This window comes from Podarcis tiliguerta (genome assembly GCF_965153285.1).
Source record: "Podarcis tiliguerta genome assembly, chromosome: 5".
In the NCBI taxonomy this organism is placed as follows: Eukaryota; Metazoa; Chordata; class Lepidosauria; order Squamata; family Lacertidae; genus Podarcis; species Podarcis tiliguerta.
In genome coordinates, this window is record NC_139538.1 from 51706257 (window position 1) to 51723005 (window position 16749).

The 16749-nt window shown below is 41.8% G+C and overlaps 1 long non-coding RNA gene across 1 annotated transcript; it reads left to right on the forward strand.

Moving 5' to 3' along the window:
• Positions 1 to 7323: 7323 nt before the first annotated feature.
• Positions 7324 to 14205, forward strand: LOC310677946. The gene is made up of 3 exons (XR_014511528.1): positions 7324 to 7952; positions 12348 to 12543; positions 13556 to 14205. It is a non-coding gene; the product is annotated as an uncharacterized lncRNA (long non-coding RNA).
• Positions 14206 to 16749: the final 2544 nt, after the last annotated feature.

Consider the following 16749-nt stretch of genomic DNA (forward strand, 5'->3'; position numbering starts at 1 on the left):
AATGACAGCTGATCTTTGCATCCAAGTAGCTAGAACAAGTGATACATTCATAATGCAAAGAGCCGGAGGCATAGGTCTCTGCGTTTAGAAAATGGCTTCAGGGTTTGTTTGTTTGTTTGTTTGTTTACTTAATCATAGGGATGGGGGTTGTTTAATCCCTATTCAGCAGAAAACACCAGCACAGGTATTTTATTTAAACTGACAGTTAATTCCACTTCACCACGCCCAAATATTCTGCTGTCATTTGATTGCAAACGGAAGTGGGAAGGCGAAAGCTTTTCATCAGTGGAAAACATAGCCCAGGAAATGTCACCATGGACCACAATATTTTTCCATACCGAGCTGTTAATCTAGAGAGAACACTATCATTACAGCTAACAGCATGGCAGAAAAAATAACATAGTTTCGTTTACAGGCCTGTATCCTTTGAAGGGGATCTTCCACCTTGCTTGCAGGAATAAGAAAACAGCCAGCATCACAGTTATGCATATTTCATCCTTGAATGTCTGTTTTGGCTAGTTAATGAGTCACTGGTTCTATTCTAGTCATAGCACTAGGCTGAACTGAAAGGGATGTGACCTTCTAGGAAAGTGTTGGTATTGGTGGAGGAAGGAGGGTGGCAGCAGTCCAGCTGCAGGCACTCTTGGAAGAAGCTGATGATCATGTTCCATTTCAAGCTTGGTTCAGACCTGATTTGAGGACAGGATCAGTCTTGGACACCCAGATGGATGACCTTCTGCTCAGGGAGAGTGTGACTTTGTTGCCCTTGTTTGACCTCTTGGAGCTTTACACACGATTGGCCGTGGTATCTTCCTGGACCATCTCCATGACTTGGGAGTTGGTAGCCCTGTGTTGCAGTAGTTCTGCTCCTAGCTATGGGGCCAGATTAAGAGAATAGCATAGCTCCTAGCTATGGGACCAGATCAAGAGAATAGCCCCCAAGCAGTTGTTTTGAATACTTATTTTGTAGTACCTTATTTCATGGGGGGGTTAGGGGGAGACCTGTTTTGGAAACTGCACCAGGGCCTCCAACCTCCATAGTCCCGCTTTGCTCAGATGCAAGACTGCATATTGGCCTGTGAGTCTGGGGATTGGCTAGCAGAAATCCTTAATTTAAATTCTATCTTACACCAAGCTGTTCTCTGCTCTTAGGTCCTTTGCTCTTTAGAGCTGTAGGCTCTTGTTTGTGTGTGCTATTGTGTATTGCATTGAGGCCTCCTTATCGAGAGCATCATCTCTGACCATGTGACCACACCTCTTTGCTTTTCAAGGAAGGACCATAGCTCAAGAGTAGAGAGCACATGCTGGGCAAGCACAAGGTCTTGGGTTCAGCCTCTGTCCATCACCATTTAAAAGGTTCAGAAAGCAGATGATGAGAAAAGCTTCTGCCTGAGACTGCCAGTCAGTGTAGACTAGAGGCAGTCAATGTGGTGTACTCCAGAAGTTGTTGAAGTACAGTTCCCAACATGGCCATTGTTCAAGGATGATGGGAGTACAATTTGGTTCTGTGGTTACAGTGTCAAGCCTTCACTAGATCTCAAATCTCCACTCAGCCCAAATATTATTGTGTCATCTTGGGGCATTTTGTAGCTCTGTTGTGAGGATAAAAAGTAGGGCCACCTATGTGCTTTGAGTTCCTTGAAGGGACAGCAAGATAAAAATTGAATAGATAGACAGATAGATGATAGATATAGATAGATAGATAGATATAGATAGATAGATAGATAGATAGATAGATAGATAGATAGATAGATGATAGGAGAGAGAGAGAGTGATGATAGATATAGATAATGATGATAGATGATATATAGATAGATAGATAGATGATAGATAGATAGATAGATAGATAGATAGATAGATAGATGATAGAGTACAGTTTTTAAATCTGTTTGTAAATCTGGGTTGAAGGGGAAAGCACTCGACAACCCTGCTTCAGAGTGGACCCATTCTACACATCCATGCCCATTTAATTGGCATGAAATTTCTCCTGTGCTATCCCTTCTTTCTGTGTACATGTGCCTCACACAATGTGGATTTAATTGTACAGGTGAGAAGGAAGAAGGAAGTTAAGGAAGGAAAGGTGGGGATAAACTTTAAATGGCCAGAAGAGTAAATTACTGTAGGAAGTTCAGGAAACCCGACAAATCAATGTCGAGATATGAGCTGGAAATAAATATACGGTACTTGGTGTTTATGTCTTTTTAAATCTGTGTAAAACTATCAATAAAGTCTACAAATAAATTCAATACAAATTTTAGGTAGGCAGCATCAGAAAAGGACATGGCAGAATGAATGAAGTTTGTATTGCAAAAATGCATTGTAGATTTATGTATAGCTCCTATTTAAAATGCTTCTAAATTAAAGCATTTGTGTGTGAAGTGCTTCTTAATCAAGACATTGTGTTTTGTATTTGAAATGGATCTTGAGTTAAGTTTTGCATTATATATCTGAATTGATCAGGCATAGTTATTTCATGGAAACATAGGAAGCTGCTTTATACCAGGTCAGACTGTTGTAAACAGAATGTTGAGGCCAGTTTTGGAGGAAAAACTGGGCAATATAGGAACCAGCATCAGCAGAAGTATCCTGCACTAGATGGTGGCTGCAGAGGGTCACAGCCAACTTTCAGGGGCAGACTTTGGTAAATCTTTCATAATATGGCGCCCTGTGCGAGAATGAAAGAAAGGGAACTCGCAAATATTTATCAGCCACTCAAAAATAAGGTAAGTGCACTCCAGCCAAGGGAATTTCACCGAAATTGTCTCTCCCTTGGACAGTTTTCTAATGCAATTTCTTTTCTCATTCGTTGATGGAGAATGGGATGGAGAAACACAGCACTAACCAGCAGCAACATATGAAGCAAAATATACAGTGGCGTAGCGTGGGGGGTGCAGGGGGGGCCGGCTGCACCGGGCGCAACATCTGGGGGTTAGGGTTAGGGGGCGCAAATCCACGGGTTAGGAGGCACAAATCCACGGGTTAGGGGGCACAAATTACTTGCCTTGCCCTTGGTGCTGACAACCCATGCTACGCCACTGAAAATATATTCTTGTCTGTTTTTAGGTTCATATAATGAGGTTCACCAAATAATAAATGAGTGCAAGTCAGGTTATTCTGGACATGTTTCTGTTTAGAACAATAATAGCAAAAGCTATAGCTTCTCTTCCTCATTAGGGATGTTTGATTCCTGTCTTAAATTTACAACTGATTCATCTCTGTCAAACACGAGAATTTCCTAGTGATATGGATAAGCATTCATTGCTTTTTAATTAACAAATATTTTCCTTTAGGGGTAACCTTAGGGGACACTACTGTAAGAGCGCTAATGTAAAATGAAGATTCATCTTCTGTATACATCTCAAAAAGTCACTTTGTTAATATTTTATGCCTTGGCAAATAGTGTACACAGAGCCAGTTTAAACTCACTTCAAGCTCCATTCTGCACTTCGTTCCTTAAAGGTCAGGAGTTAGTCATGGGCTTCATCCATCATAAGCTGTTTCACATTAAGAAGTGTTGCACCTACAGCAATGCAATACAATCCCTTATTTGGCTGTGCTTTTTGTCTGAAAAACCCTTTTCCTTCCATGATGTCATTTAAGAATGAGGAAAGGAGATGGGGAAAACTGCTTATAAGCCCAAAGACAACTTTCTCACAGCCTAAGTCAGCCCCAGTTCAATCACAAATCGGAACCAGCCAGCTTCCACACAGCCAACACAGAGTGCAGAATAGATACCACCATTGACCTGTAGTCAGAAGACTATTCTAACAATGCACTACAGATACACACAAATGGGCCAGAGCAGTGGTCTTCATTCTTTTCTTTTTGCAGACTACAGTACAGTGGTACCTCGGGTTAAGTACTTAATTCGTTCCAGAGGTCCGTACTTAACCTGAAACTGTTCTTAACCTGAAGCACCACTTTAGCTAATGGGGCATCCTGTTGCTGCTGCGCCGCCGGAGCACAATTTCTGTTCTCATCCTGAAGCAAAGTTCTTAACCTGAAGCACTATTTCTGGGTTGGTGGAGTCTGTAACCTGAAGCGTATGTAACCTGACGCATATGTAACCCGAGGTACCACTGTACTTGAAAATTTCAAGGGGTGTCAGTAGGCTACTTTGGGTGTTTTTTGTTTTTTAAAGTACATATGTAACTCATTGTTTAATAATGTTGCTTCTTCATCGATGACATCATCATCAAAATCAGTGCTATATTATGAAAATAAGAAGGGCCCTTTTAACTGGTAATTTTTTCAGGATGGAATCCACACGTTACCTAAAGTTTTATAAGTCTCTCCCTGAAGCTGATACAGTTGTATCCCCGCCCTCTTCCCACGGCTCCTAGCCCTTCACCTTTCCACAAGCTTATAGGAGCTTATCATTTAATGCAAAAGCCCCACTACCAACAGGAATGAGCCTGCTCCCCACTCCATTTCCCATGGGGTGGGGACTCCCATCCCCATGTTTTGCTTCTTTACCAGTTCATGGCCAACCAGAGGAATATGACAGAGGCCACGGCCAGTTTGGACAGAACTGATAATAGAGTGGAGCCATAGTGTTGCTGAGCAAAAGCCTGGCTCCTGGCCACAGCCTTCTGAGAAAAATGCAAAGTGTCTCTTGTGTGCTTGGCATCCTGGATAACATAGGATATTTTGGTTGGAAACTGAAAGAAATCAGCTAGTTTACTTGTTGTCTGGAAGTTTTTCCATGATAATGAATAGGCAACATTGCATTTTCTGGATATTTAAATTAATTGCCATGTGCAACTGGTTTCTGGGGGCCTTTTCGGTGATGGCACCCCAGGCATGGAATATCCTCCCCCGAGAGGCTTCCTTGGGCCCTTTCGGTGCCAGACAAAGGCCTTTTTTACTTCCCCAGGTGTTTTGAGTTTGTCTTTTAGTTCTTTCAATGCAGTTTAATATGGTGGTGGTTTTCTCTTTCCTGTTTCTTTTCATTATTTTTGTTTTGTTTTGCTTGCCTTTATAACATTGCATGGCTGGTAAACGGCCTTGTAGATGTTCGGTTACGCATGCTGCAAACAAATAAATGAAACCCAGCCCCAAAGCGCGGATGGTGATCTTGTAGCAAAGCGATGGAAAGGCTGGGGCGTGTGTGGCAAGTGTCACTGGGAAAGAAAGGGGAGGCTGGCACTTGTCAAAGAAGAAAGAGTTGAGGAAACCTCTGTAAAAAGCAGAGATCGGCTCGGTTTCAAAGAGGGCAGCTTCACAGATTAAACCAATAATGTGTCCCTCGGCTTCATATAACAATAGCAGCCTGCTTTGTTTTAAGAACAAGTTAACTTTTCTATGATAGGGTGCTTATTAAGAGGTTTTTGTCCATTCTTCCTTTGTCTGCAATGCTGAGCAGGCTGGGGGAGAGAAGGTCAAGTGGAGTTCTGGACAGAGCACATACAATGGTGCCTTGCAGAGAAAGCACGCTCCCGACATGAATAACCAGGAGATTAACAATTCATTTCGCTCCGGAGGAGAGGTAGCTTGCATTAAAGGCGCTATCACTTCTCATGACTTTCATACGGCACAGCCGCTGAGAGGCATTGAGACGCAACCCCTTTTATTTTGCACAAGATTGTTTCTAAAGCTACTGTGGTGATTGGCAGTCAGCAGAATATAATCGCAGTTGACATTTCAGGTCAATAGGAATCCAGGTCTGGAGCCAGCCATTTTGGAAGCAATCCAGTTTGTCATTTCAGTTCTAATGAAGACGGCGCTGTGACACATTTTATGCAATAAAACCTCATGTAGATTTCTTGATATATTTTTTTAAGAATGGATTTTCTCTGCAATGCTTTAAATGGCATTTTAAGTGTTCTGTGTTTAAAGTTCACGTGTTATTGTTTCGCTGAATCAAGCTAATAGCTTTCCTCCCACTCTGCTTAAAAATAATAGAGCAGCGCTGCAGCCGGGTTTTCTATCTTTGACTTGTATATACAAACTTTATGAAAATAAGTCCCACTTGTGGTCTGGATTACACTAGTTAGCCAGAAAGGGGAAGGTGAGGCAGCTGGAGGGCCTGATCCTGCCTTGTGATGGTAGTTGGACTGGATGATCCTTTGATTCCTTCCAGTTCTGTGATTGTGATGATGGATCTGTCTGCAGAGAAGCAGCAAACGTAATGAAACGGAAAATTATCTAGCTTTGAACACAAAAACAAACATGTCCAACCATGTGATTTCTCAAATTACACGCAGGCATATCTCTGTAATTATTGCTCAAATTAGTGCAGAGATACATTTCAAGGACTTCATAGAACCACAGAATTGTTGAGTCGGAAGGGACCCCACAGGGTCATCTAGTCCAGCCCCCTGCAATGCAGGAATCGCAGCTCATTTGTGATACTGTGCTTTGCTTCTCATTTGTTTTTAATCAGCATTTTCAAAAATTCCTTGCTGTCAGGCAACCTGGGACTTGGGCAATCTGGTAATGCTACCCCTGTTTCCCTCTAACCTCTTCAGAAGAAATGCTTACCTTTTATTTTATTTCATGCGGTTTTTTTCCTAAATAATATATGGCGGTCACAAGCTCTGTTGCCATTTTTGCCTGTGAAGCATGAATGATAATGGCTATCAAAGCATTTTGATTAAGGGAGGTATGGATTAATTCTTTTATATATCCAATTATGTCAGCTGTTTGTGCAACCAAAATCTACTATCGCAATGAGATGTCTGGTTCCTCTTCTCCTCCCTCCAGCTCCTCCACTTCCAATCTAGAGCAGATTTTGTGGGACATATCGGAGTTTTGCAGTGAGAAGGAGAGGAAGGAGAAAGCATGTTCCACTGGCAGGCACCAACTTGCATGACATTGGATCTTGCTCACTGTTTGCAGCAGGTGTTGGCATTTACAAGTTCGTAAGTTTATAAATTGCTTTTAACTACGGCATAACTTGATGGGCTAATAACTGACGACATGCAGAGGGCCGGGAGGCCAGCTGGCTAGCCCCGGCTGGGCCTTCTCCTTCCAGCCATCCCACTGCGAAGACCCATCGCTTCTGCTGCGATGTAAATCAGCGACCTGGGCTTAAAAGCCAGGGCACACTATCAGCAGATCAAACTGCACACAAAGGATAGGCGTGAAGCTTGTGGAAGCATACTACAACTACGGATTTATTAATCATAAATCAGGACAAAGAAACATGTCGTCTCTCTCTCTCTCATCTTCTCAGCGAGTACAGGAAAAGCAAAAGCTATAGACAATAGAAGTTCCCAGCAAGCTGTGCTTGAATGTACACAGACATGTGACACGCAACAGTTCCACACGTCTGCTCCTTAAGGTGGAATGGAAATCTCAACATACCGGTATGTTATTGAAAGGCTGATTAATAAGAATGTTGTTCGACCCTGAAAATGCCAGTTGCAGGAGGACTGAGATACAAGATTGCCTATTATTTATACTGGGATGGGGGCAGAGATGAGATTGCATGAGTATTGCCTTGAAAGCTGCTGGGATTTGGGTCCTTTCTAGATCTTCAGATGTAGGCAAATAAGGGTACCCATTTGCCCACCTACTTAAAAACGTACCACCAATGCAACATGACATGATGAGGTCACATCACAGCACAGGTGCCATTGGGCACCCATAACCTAGGGCCCAAGTCAGCGCCCCTGTCCTATGACATCTCACATGAAACAAACACACACCCACACACCAAGTGCATCATTTTTCAGCAGCAAAGAAAAGTCTCTATCAAACAGTGTTCTGGGCCACTGTGACATCAGCAGCAAACAGAGCAATACTCATTTTCTACCCTCCCCCCTATTTGCATGTTGGGATTTTTGTTTAAGGTTCAAAAATGGCAATCACATCTATTCTTCTTATAAATGTAATCTCTTGTACAAGCTCAAGGGTCTTCCCTGGGGTGAGAGTTTCCACCTTTTGGTAAAATGATACACTCCCAGGACTGAGCAAACATTACCTCTGATGGAGATAGAGTTATTAAAGTAAGGTGACTTTCTTCAAGCTGTATTCCAGAAATGGAGGCAATGAACCATTAAGATTTTTTTGTTAAATTCTGATTAACATTGTAAATTGTTTTAACTGATTTTTAATCTACTAATTGTCCTGGGAATGTATAGTGAAGGCAGGTAAGCAGTATCAACACCATCACCATCATCAAGATTCCCCATGAGAGACTGTGCCCTTCGGGTTGCAAAAGGTTGTCTCCCACCCCCCACCCCCCATTTATTTTGTGTTGCATTCAGAGCACCAAAAAAATTACTTCGTTTTTATACATTCTGTAAAACTACAGAATGTGTGCCTCTGGTTTCAAGTCTTATTTGTGTCTTGTACAAAACACTGATATTGATACAGATAGCTGTGCACTCCCTTGAACTCTATTTTCCCCTCTATTTAATTCCACAGGCCAGTTGGGAGTTGTAATATTTTCAAGAGTTTAGCTTACAAAAGATCTAAAAATAAACCAACTTCCATGAAAGGTTTGGCCTCTCAGTCTCCAATTTCAGAGAGAAGGATACGTCTGGTCTTGGCTTTAAGCTGCCAGGAGGTTCAGAGCTAATATAAAGGAGTCACATTAGATTGGGTTGGGAAAAGACGAGAAGATAAAGTGAATTCAGCTTGAGCTAACAAAGCTTCTATTGAAAGTTTTAGTTTCATCTTTCAAGGCAGTGGAGGAGAGGAAAGATGTATTTAGATACAAGAACCCATTTCCCCAAACAACAATTCTACTTTGACATCATTGAGGCTCCAGAGTACACCCACAACTTCTCTGCAAGTAGGAAAATACAAGCTCTATATGTGTTTTAAGAGCACAGCCAATTAGCAAGTTTCCTTGATTTCAGCTGGATTTATAGACACACTTTTTGTGGTTAGATTTAAATATACCACCCTAAAACAGCCAGTTTGTTGCAGACGTTCACCATCAATATAACTTTGTTCACATATATAATGCTCAATCCCTAGTTGTGAGAGCAGACTATCATGTTCAGAAATATAAACATTTAGATACATAAGTCATCCGTTCTAATGTCACTGAGAGCAAGAAAGCTGTCTTTGTGGGTTTTTGCATCCTGACAGCTTAAATTGGGTTGCGGAATAACTGGGTATAAAACACAATAGCAAACCTGTCACAAAAGCATGTTAATCACTGTGCAACTGATACTTGACATCCACTGGTGAAAGGCATTTTTTACAGTGTTTCATTAAAACTAAAAGGAGGATTAAGAGCCTACTCCTTGATTAATGTCTTCTATGACTGCAAGATGTGAGCTCTAGATATGACTGAAATATAGCGGATATGAAATTAAGTATCTGCCAGTGGAGCCTTCTAAACACATACATGAGTAAGCACTAAAATAATTAGTTAATTCATCAAGGTAGGAGAATTCTTCTTAAAGCCATACCTGCGGCACCACAATCTATCTTCCTCACCCACTGTGGAACCAAACAATCTTGTTGCATGACACAGAGTACAATTGGTACCCCACCAATATACTCTCGCTAAGGTCAACACCTTAAAAATAGAAGTGTTCATCCACTTTGAACAAAGCCAGCTACAAAGCTGATGCATGACACTTTGAAGATATTTGGGTCTCCTCCAAAAAGAAGTGGGTTTTGTCCGAAGCAAAGTAGGCTCTTCCCAAGGTTTCAGAAAAGTGTTGGGGAGGAGGTTCTGGTCAATACCTGAACCTCCCCCAAGCCCTCCATAAAAGGAAAATGCCAGGCAGAAGGAAAGGAGAAGGGTGTTGTTGTTTTGTGACTAACAGCTGTATGTTCCAACTGCAGAATAACCTTATCAGGGCTCTCCAATCACTACATTTGGGAGGAACAGTGAAGAAAAACAACAAAAATTATTCCCGGGTTTCCAATACCCTTTTCCAAGTTGCGTCTCCCACGAGCAACAACATGGTGGAGGCTATGTTTGGGTTGTGTGACCTTATTGCAATCCAGGCCAATCCTAACCTAAAGCCCGTCCTAAAATGCAATCCCTTGTATCCAAAGTCTTGTTTGCTCTTGCTACTCTTTGTGTTTGCTTTGAATCAGTTATCAGGTATGTCATTTCCCTTTGCTTGGCCCCCACCCCCCACATTTGAGCCTTACTTGACAGTGGCAGGGAATTACATTTATATTCCACTTTTCCTCCAAGGAGTTAAGAGGTGACATACCTGGTTCTCCCACTCTCATTTTTAATCTCACAACAACCCTGTGGGGAAGGATCAGTTGCAAAATGTTGACTGGCCCAATATCACCCAGTAAACTTCATGGCTGAGGTAGGATTTGTTCTTAACTAGATACTATTTCCACTTAAGAACACAACTCTGCCACTCTCCAAGTCTATGGTCTCTTTAACATATTCTGGAAGGTCGTATGTGATTCCCCCCCCCCCCCAATATAATAAACTATAATAATCTGAGGTTAAGGACACAGTTATTATTTCGCAAAGCTCTTTGAAATGTTAATCACTGTACACACCCACACACCCACACACACACACACCATTAGCCACTGCAAAAACTACCTGCAAAATACAAGGTTCCAGGTTTTGTGGAGTGGTGGCACTGAAGTGAGAAAATTAATCACTTTGGTACCAGAAATGGAACATCCTAGGTTCATATAGATTAACAGGCTGTTTTGAAACTAGTGATATATATATATCCAGTGCTCAGTCACAGATTCTTTCATGCTGTTTCTCCAACTCTGCATTGCAGTGACCTAATGGGTGAAAAGAGAGAGGAGACAAATTGGAAAGAGAGGAGGTCAAGCAGGCTGAACACTGTCAGAAAAAGAAATAGTATGACAAAATAGTCTGTTTACCCCAGCTATTTATTTCCTATTTCCATCGCTACGATTCTTCTCTGGTCGCAACCCAGAAAATAAAACAGGGCTGCAAAGTGTTTTCAAACAGCAAAAGAAAAAGCAGCCTAAACTGATACTGAAATTATCTAGACAAAAATATTATGAATGTTTTAAAGGGTTGGAAAAGAACACCGTGGTCAACCCCAGGGTGGGAGATCCATTTAATGTTTTAGATGCTCTAAACCTCCATCTGTTGATGCAGTCACTATGCTCATACTGATGCAGAAGGGTTAAGGAAGGTCTCCACCAGCTATTACAGAAGATAATTGTGCATAACTCCCCCCCCCCCAGACTCACATCCTATATATGACTAGTGAATACTCTCCCAGTGCCTATCCCTGTATAGTCAAAATAACTTCTAATATATTTAAATAATTTTTCATGGGTGGTCTTGATTTTTTTTAGGAGAGTTGTACAAGGTCCCCCCACTTCACTTTGGAGCACACTCAGTATTGGCCCCCTATTCACTTCTGATCGTTTTGGGAGGCCCTTTCATCCAAAGCAAAATTGAGAAGAATAAAGTGTCTGTGATCCCTTTAACTTGCATTGGGAAACCAAAACAGCCAGAGCTTTCTGGTTTCTTCACATAGGTGCATGAAACCTGCAGGTATAGTAGCCCCAAAAGAGAGGATTAACCATACCAAATTCCAGACAGGTACAGCCAGGGGTTTCTGTTCTCCCTACCTTTACCACTTGTTGCTGTTTTTTTCCAAAAGTAAAATGTCCAAAACTTTCAGGTTCAGTGGTTCACAAAGGTACATGAAACCTGCAGACATACAAAGCGTTCTCACAAATATTGGCACAGGGGAGAAGTGACACAGCCTATGTAACTAAGAACTGAAGCCTAATAAGTGTGAGTGACTAAGAGGTATAAGTCTGTATTAAGGCCCAGACAAGGGGCAGCACACTATTTTATTTTTATAATTTATAAGTAGAGGCTGTGTTGGATTAGGAAGGATGGGAAAAGATAGAAAAACAAACAGGTAAGCTGGCTATAGCATAAAGGATAAGTGACCAGGATTGATTGGGAGAGGATACAGCTGTGAATAAAATGTAAAACGGAAGACTATGGCCCAAAAATGGAGGTGGGGAAAGGAAGGTGACACTGCCTAAGTAACTAGTCTAATTAAACACTGATTCAGTCTGAATACACCCACCTCTCCTCAGTATTCAAATACAAAGTGGCTGGACAAAGTGGTTGCCTAGCCCTAGATTTTAGCAATTCACATTCTTTATAAAAACCTCAAATTCTTCTTTCTTTGCATCCCTTATTGCCTGCTTCCATTTCTTTTGCCAGAGTTCCTTTTTATTCTCCTCTTTTGGACAAGACTTCCATTTTCTGAAAAACATCTTCTTGCATCTAATAGCTTCTTCCTTGAGTCGCTCATTAACCAAGCTGACATCGTCTTGGCCTGATCGGCAGCCTCCATTCTAGCTGAGCTTCTATTATTGTGATTTTGAATAGCCTCCGAGCATTCTGGAGAGATTTGACCCTCTTGACTTTCCCTTTCAACTTCCTACAGTTCCAGTCTACTACTTTTCCTAGGGTTACAATCAACTGTAGCTATATTTGAGCATTATTTACTCCTGTGTACAGCAACTCAAGAGGAAGGAGTGGGACCACAGCAAGTGGGCCAAGGAGAATGGAATGGAGTTTGGAATTGGGTATGGCTGGCTGGCACCCTGTACAGAAGCAATAACTATATATATATATTGCAGGTACTATATGCATGATTGTTATTTTTCATTTATGATTAAATTTTTCATTTATGATTGCTGATTTAGGTGTAAACCTCGCAAAAGATAATAGATTTTAAGAAGTGATGTTTCTGACAATTATCATATGTTCCCAGAATGGAAACCCAAGTAGAAATAAAATTTCAACAAAAATGTAAGCAGGCTCTTTGTAGCATTCCTGTCATGTGGAACTCTTAGCCCACCCTGGTCCAGCACTCACATGCTTTTGTGGTACAGAGAGGCCAAGGCCAGAGTAAGAAGGAGTTGCTGGTTATGCATTTGCATCCCTTCAAAATGTTATCCAAACAAACCCATCTCATGCTACCTGCTCTTTATTTCCTCTCTTCATTGTGAGAGAGGAGACAGAAATAAGCACTGTGAAAGAGTGATGGAAATGGCCTAAACTAGGCTTCCTCAACCTCGGCCCTCCAGATGTTTTGAGACTACAATTCCCATCATCCCTGGCCACAGGTCCTGCAACTAGGGATCATGGGAGTTGACTTTCACGCACAAATAAGACCCGGAAACACAAAAATCTCATTTCCTTGTCTATAAAGGAGATGGGCAAGTTGATATTGCAGGCAACAGTTACACCAGCAGCCATTCCTTCATGGATAGTGCAGGTGTCTTAAACATAAACACAAGTTTCAGAGCTGGTTCCAGGTTTTTGCACATCTTTGGACCAGATGCTTCTGGTAGGGTCTTTTCCTTAAGTGAGCCATTAACCACCACCTCCTCCTTGCCACTGCCTCTTTGCTTGTCTCTGAGCCCAAGCTGCACCACCTGGGAGGGAGAAGACAAGGCATCAGGAGGTTAGAACTCCTTCTCCTCACTCTTTTTGTTGCTTTCAGTGAAATGTGAATGTACACCTGAATTTTGCAGCCTTGTTGATCTCTGTATTTAATTTTGTAATTGTTCTGAAAATTATATAGCAAAAAAACCAATAAACCAAACTAATTCTCTTTCTCTTTCTCTCTTGCATCTTCTTTCAAAGCAATCATATGAAAGAAAAGGTGCTACATTGAAAGTGATCGCAAGTCTTCATTTGCATCTGAAGTTGAGCAGAAGGACAGCAGATCTTTAAAGTGCTTTTGAAAACTTGATGATTTCCATTCATTGTGATTCCCTTCAGAACTTCATCAGCCCAGCTATGCAAACAGCAGCACAGCCAAAACAACCCACAAACTGCAGCACACAAGTGCATTTCAGCTGGTAATGTTTTCACCTCTCAACCGCCGTAGATGGTTACAGCATGGGGAATGGGAGGGACTTCTGTTTTCCTATAGACGGCATACATTTATCATCTGATTAAAAACATTTATTTATCTCTCTAGAAAAACATCCATCTCCTAACAAGCAGAGACATTTATAAATAACTTATGGTGCTCCAGCCGACTACTAAACATAATGATTTAGGATGAAAGAAGAAGCCTCTCTGATCATTGTCCTTTAGAGTTCCAAAGCCCATTTTTCATGTTGATCTGCTGTCGTTGATAAGTGATTGCCTGATGGTATATTGCATTTCCTCTGCCGTGCTAAGTTGTTTGCAAAAGGAACAAAGGACAACTTGCCACATCAAAGAAAGGACTGGAGCCCACTAGGAGGTGAAGCAAGAGTTTATACTCCCTTGCCCTGAGTTTTGACAGTTAATTAGTTCTCATCCAATTTATGTTCTTGTGACAGCTAGGCTAGGGTCAACAGAAAAAAACCTTCAAGGTTAGACCCGTGCAAAGTATACCTAAACATCGCAGGTTTTTCCCTCCATCAGGATTGATGGAATAACTACCTTGTTTATTATTACCTGGTATGGAAAGAACATTCAGATCTCTCTATATACAGTTATACATGACAGAAAGGTTTGTTTACACAGTCAGGTGTGGTTATAAAGGTAGCTACTTGGAGATTGACAATCTCAAGCAAAACAGTTTGCTTCAGACTTGTTTACCTATACAGCGGTACCTTGCTTCTCAAACTTAATCTGTTCCAGAAGTCCGTTTCAAAACCAAAGCATTTCAAAACCAAGGCGTGCTTTCCCATAGAAAGTAATGCAAAATGGATTAATCTATTCCAGACTTTTAAAAACAACCCCTAAAACAGCTATTTATCGTGAATTTTATTATCTAACAAGACCATTGATCCATAAAATGAAAGCAATAATCAATGTACTATACTATAAAATAAATAAATCAGTACCGTAGATGATGAAAATCAAAATTAATTTTTTTCTTACCTACATTGATGATAGTCATTGTTTGGATGGGAGGCTTTTATCCATTTCTGCAGTCACACAATCAATCAATCAGTAGCTGAACTCGGTTCCACACAGTCACAAAAACATATTAACCGAAAAAGCCTCAAAAAAGCAATATAAATAGCAAAAACAAAAGCACCAAACTTAATCCACTCTGGAAGTCTGTTTGACTTCTGAAATGTTTGAAAACCAAGGTGCAGCTTCTGATTGGTGCAGGTGCCCTGGAAACAATAGCTGACAGCTGCATCGGACATTCGGCGTCCAAAAAACGTTCAAAAACCAGAACACTTACTTCTGGGTTTTCACCATTTGGGAACCAAAGCGTTTGAGAACCAAGGTACCACTATATTGTGTGCTGGTGCCTCATATGCCAAGGTGGCAAGGAAGGACCGGGTGGACTGAACTGGGGGAGCCTGGATTGGAGGAGGGAAAGTTCCACCTGTGCACCCCAACTTCAATCATTTTGAAAGGGTGAACAGGGATGTCAGCTCTGCCCTCTGACCTTCCTGTGAAGTGGAGAGGCTCAGGGGAGGCTGGAGAGATCTTTGATCAGCTGAGGAGGGTGGCAGAAACTGAGCAAGAGGCTGAACAGGGGGGTACAGTCTTGTTGCCTCAAAGCAAGGGCCACCACCAGAGGTGGGAGCAGACCCACCCATCCCAATTAGCAATCCCAAAATCCCCACAAGGCAAGAGAGTCTTACAAGTGAGTGCATCACTCCTTGTCTGTAAAAGCTTAGGGGGTGAGGTGGGAAATACTTCTGTCCCATTAGGGATTTTCTTGGCCTGCTGTGGAACTCCTGAATTATGACTCTTGAGCACTGAGTCTGCTGTCAAGCTTGTACTTTTATTTGCCTGAATAAAGATATATTTCCTACTTCCAAGTAAGAACCTCTGTGGGTGTCGGGCTGGAGCCAGGAAAATATCACAACTGGGTGGGTAGAGGCCTATCAGGTGTATCTATCACATGCAATTAGCACCACTATCGCGACAAGCAGGCTAGCAACCTATGAAATAGAAAAGACCCAGGCAATTGGCCTCTCCTGAATAGTAGTTTTATTTATTTATTGCATTATTACATTTCTATCCCAGCTTTCTTCCAATGTGCTCAAGGTGACATATGCAGTTCTCGCCATCTTATTTTTATCCTCACCAAAAACTCTGCGAGAAAGCGACTGGTCAAAAGTCATCCAGTGCGCTTCCTGGCTAGGTCAAGAGTTGAACCCTGGCCTCCAAGTCCAACAATCTATCCACTAAACTACACACACTTCCAGAAATGCAGGATTACACACACACACACACACACACACACACACATTTAACAAACCAAAAAACTATCTAAGCCCCTACTCAGCCTAGTGACCTACCTAGGAACAACTGGCCTACACCAAATTTGGGGCTCATCCAGACTTCCCTTTGTCCCACTGTTTCTCCCATTTGTCCCATGATTGTCCCAACTGATGTTTGTTCCGATTCAGCAGCAAATCACTGGTTTTCCCGGGGAAAGCAGCATAACGAAAGAAAATCCTCTCGGACCCCCATGCCTAGAAATCCTGGGACAAGCAAAAGTGTGGAGCTTGGTTGGGTTTGTTCCCCTCTCAGATTCCAGTACAATTTCACCTCGATTGATAAGCCTCATTTTATATCCTTGTTTACATGGGCGATTTACACAGCCATTGGTTAGCACCTCTTACTTTTATTAAAAACAGAGGCTTTTCTTACAGCAGCTTTGAGAAGCACATCCCCACACAGCGAATGCTCATTGGTCACATGCTGGGAATTTGATGGAGAGCCAGGGACTGTTTCTCGCTGAAGAAATAAGCTATTTGCACTCATGATGGGTTACATTCTACTACTGTTCAGAAGTGGACTTTATGACAACCCGAAATCAACTCCAAAATAAAATATTTCCCCAGTGGCATGATGTATTTCAATGCTTG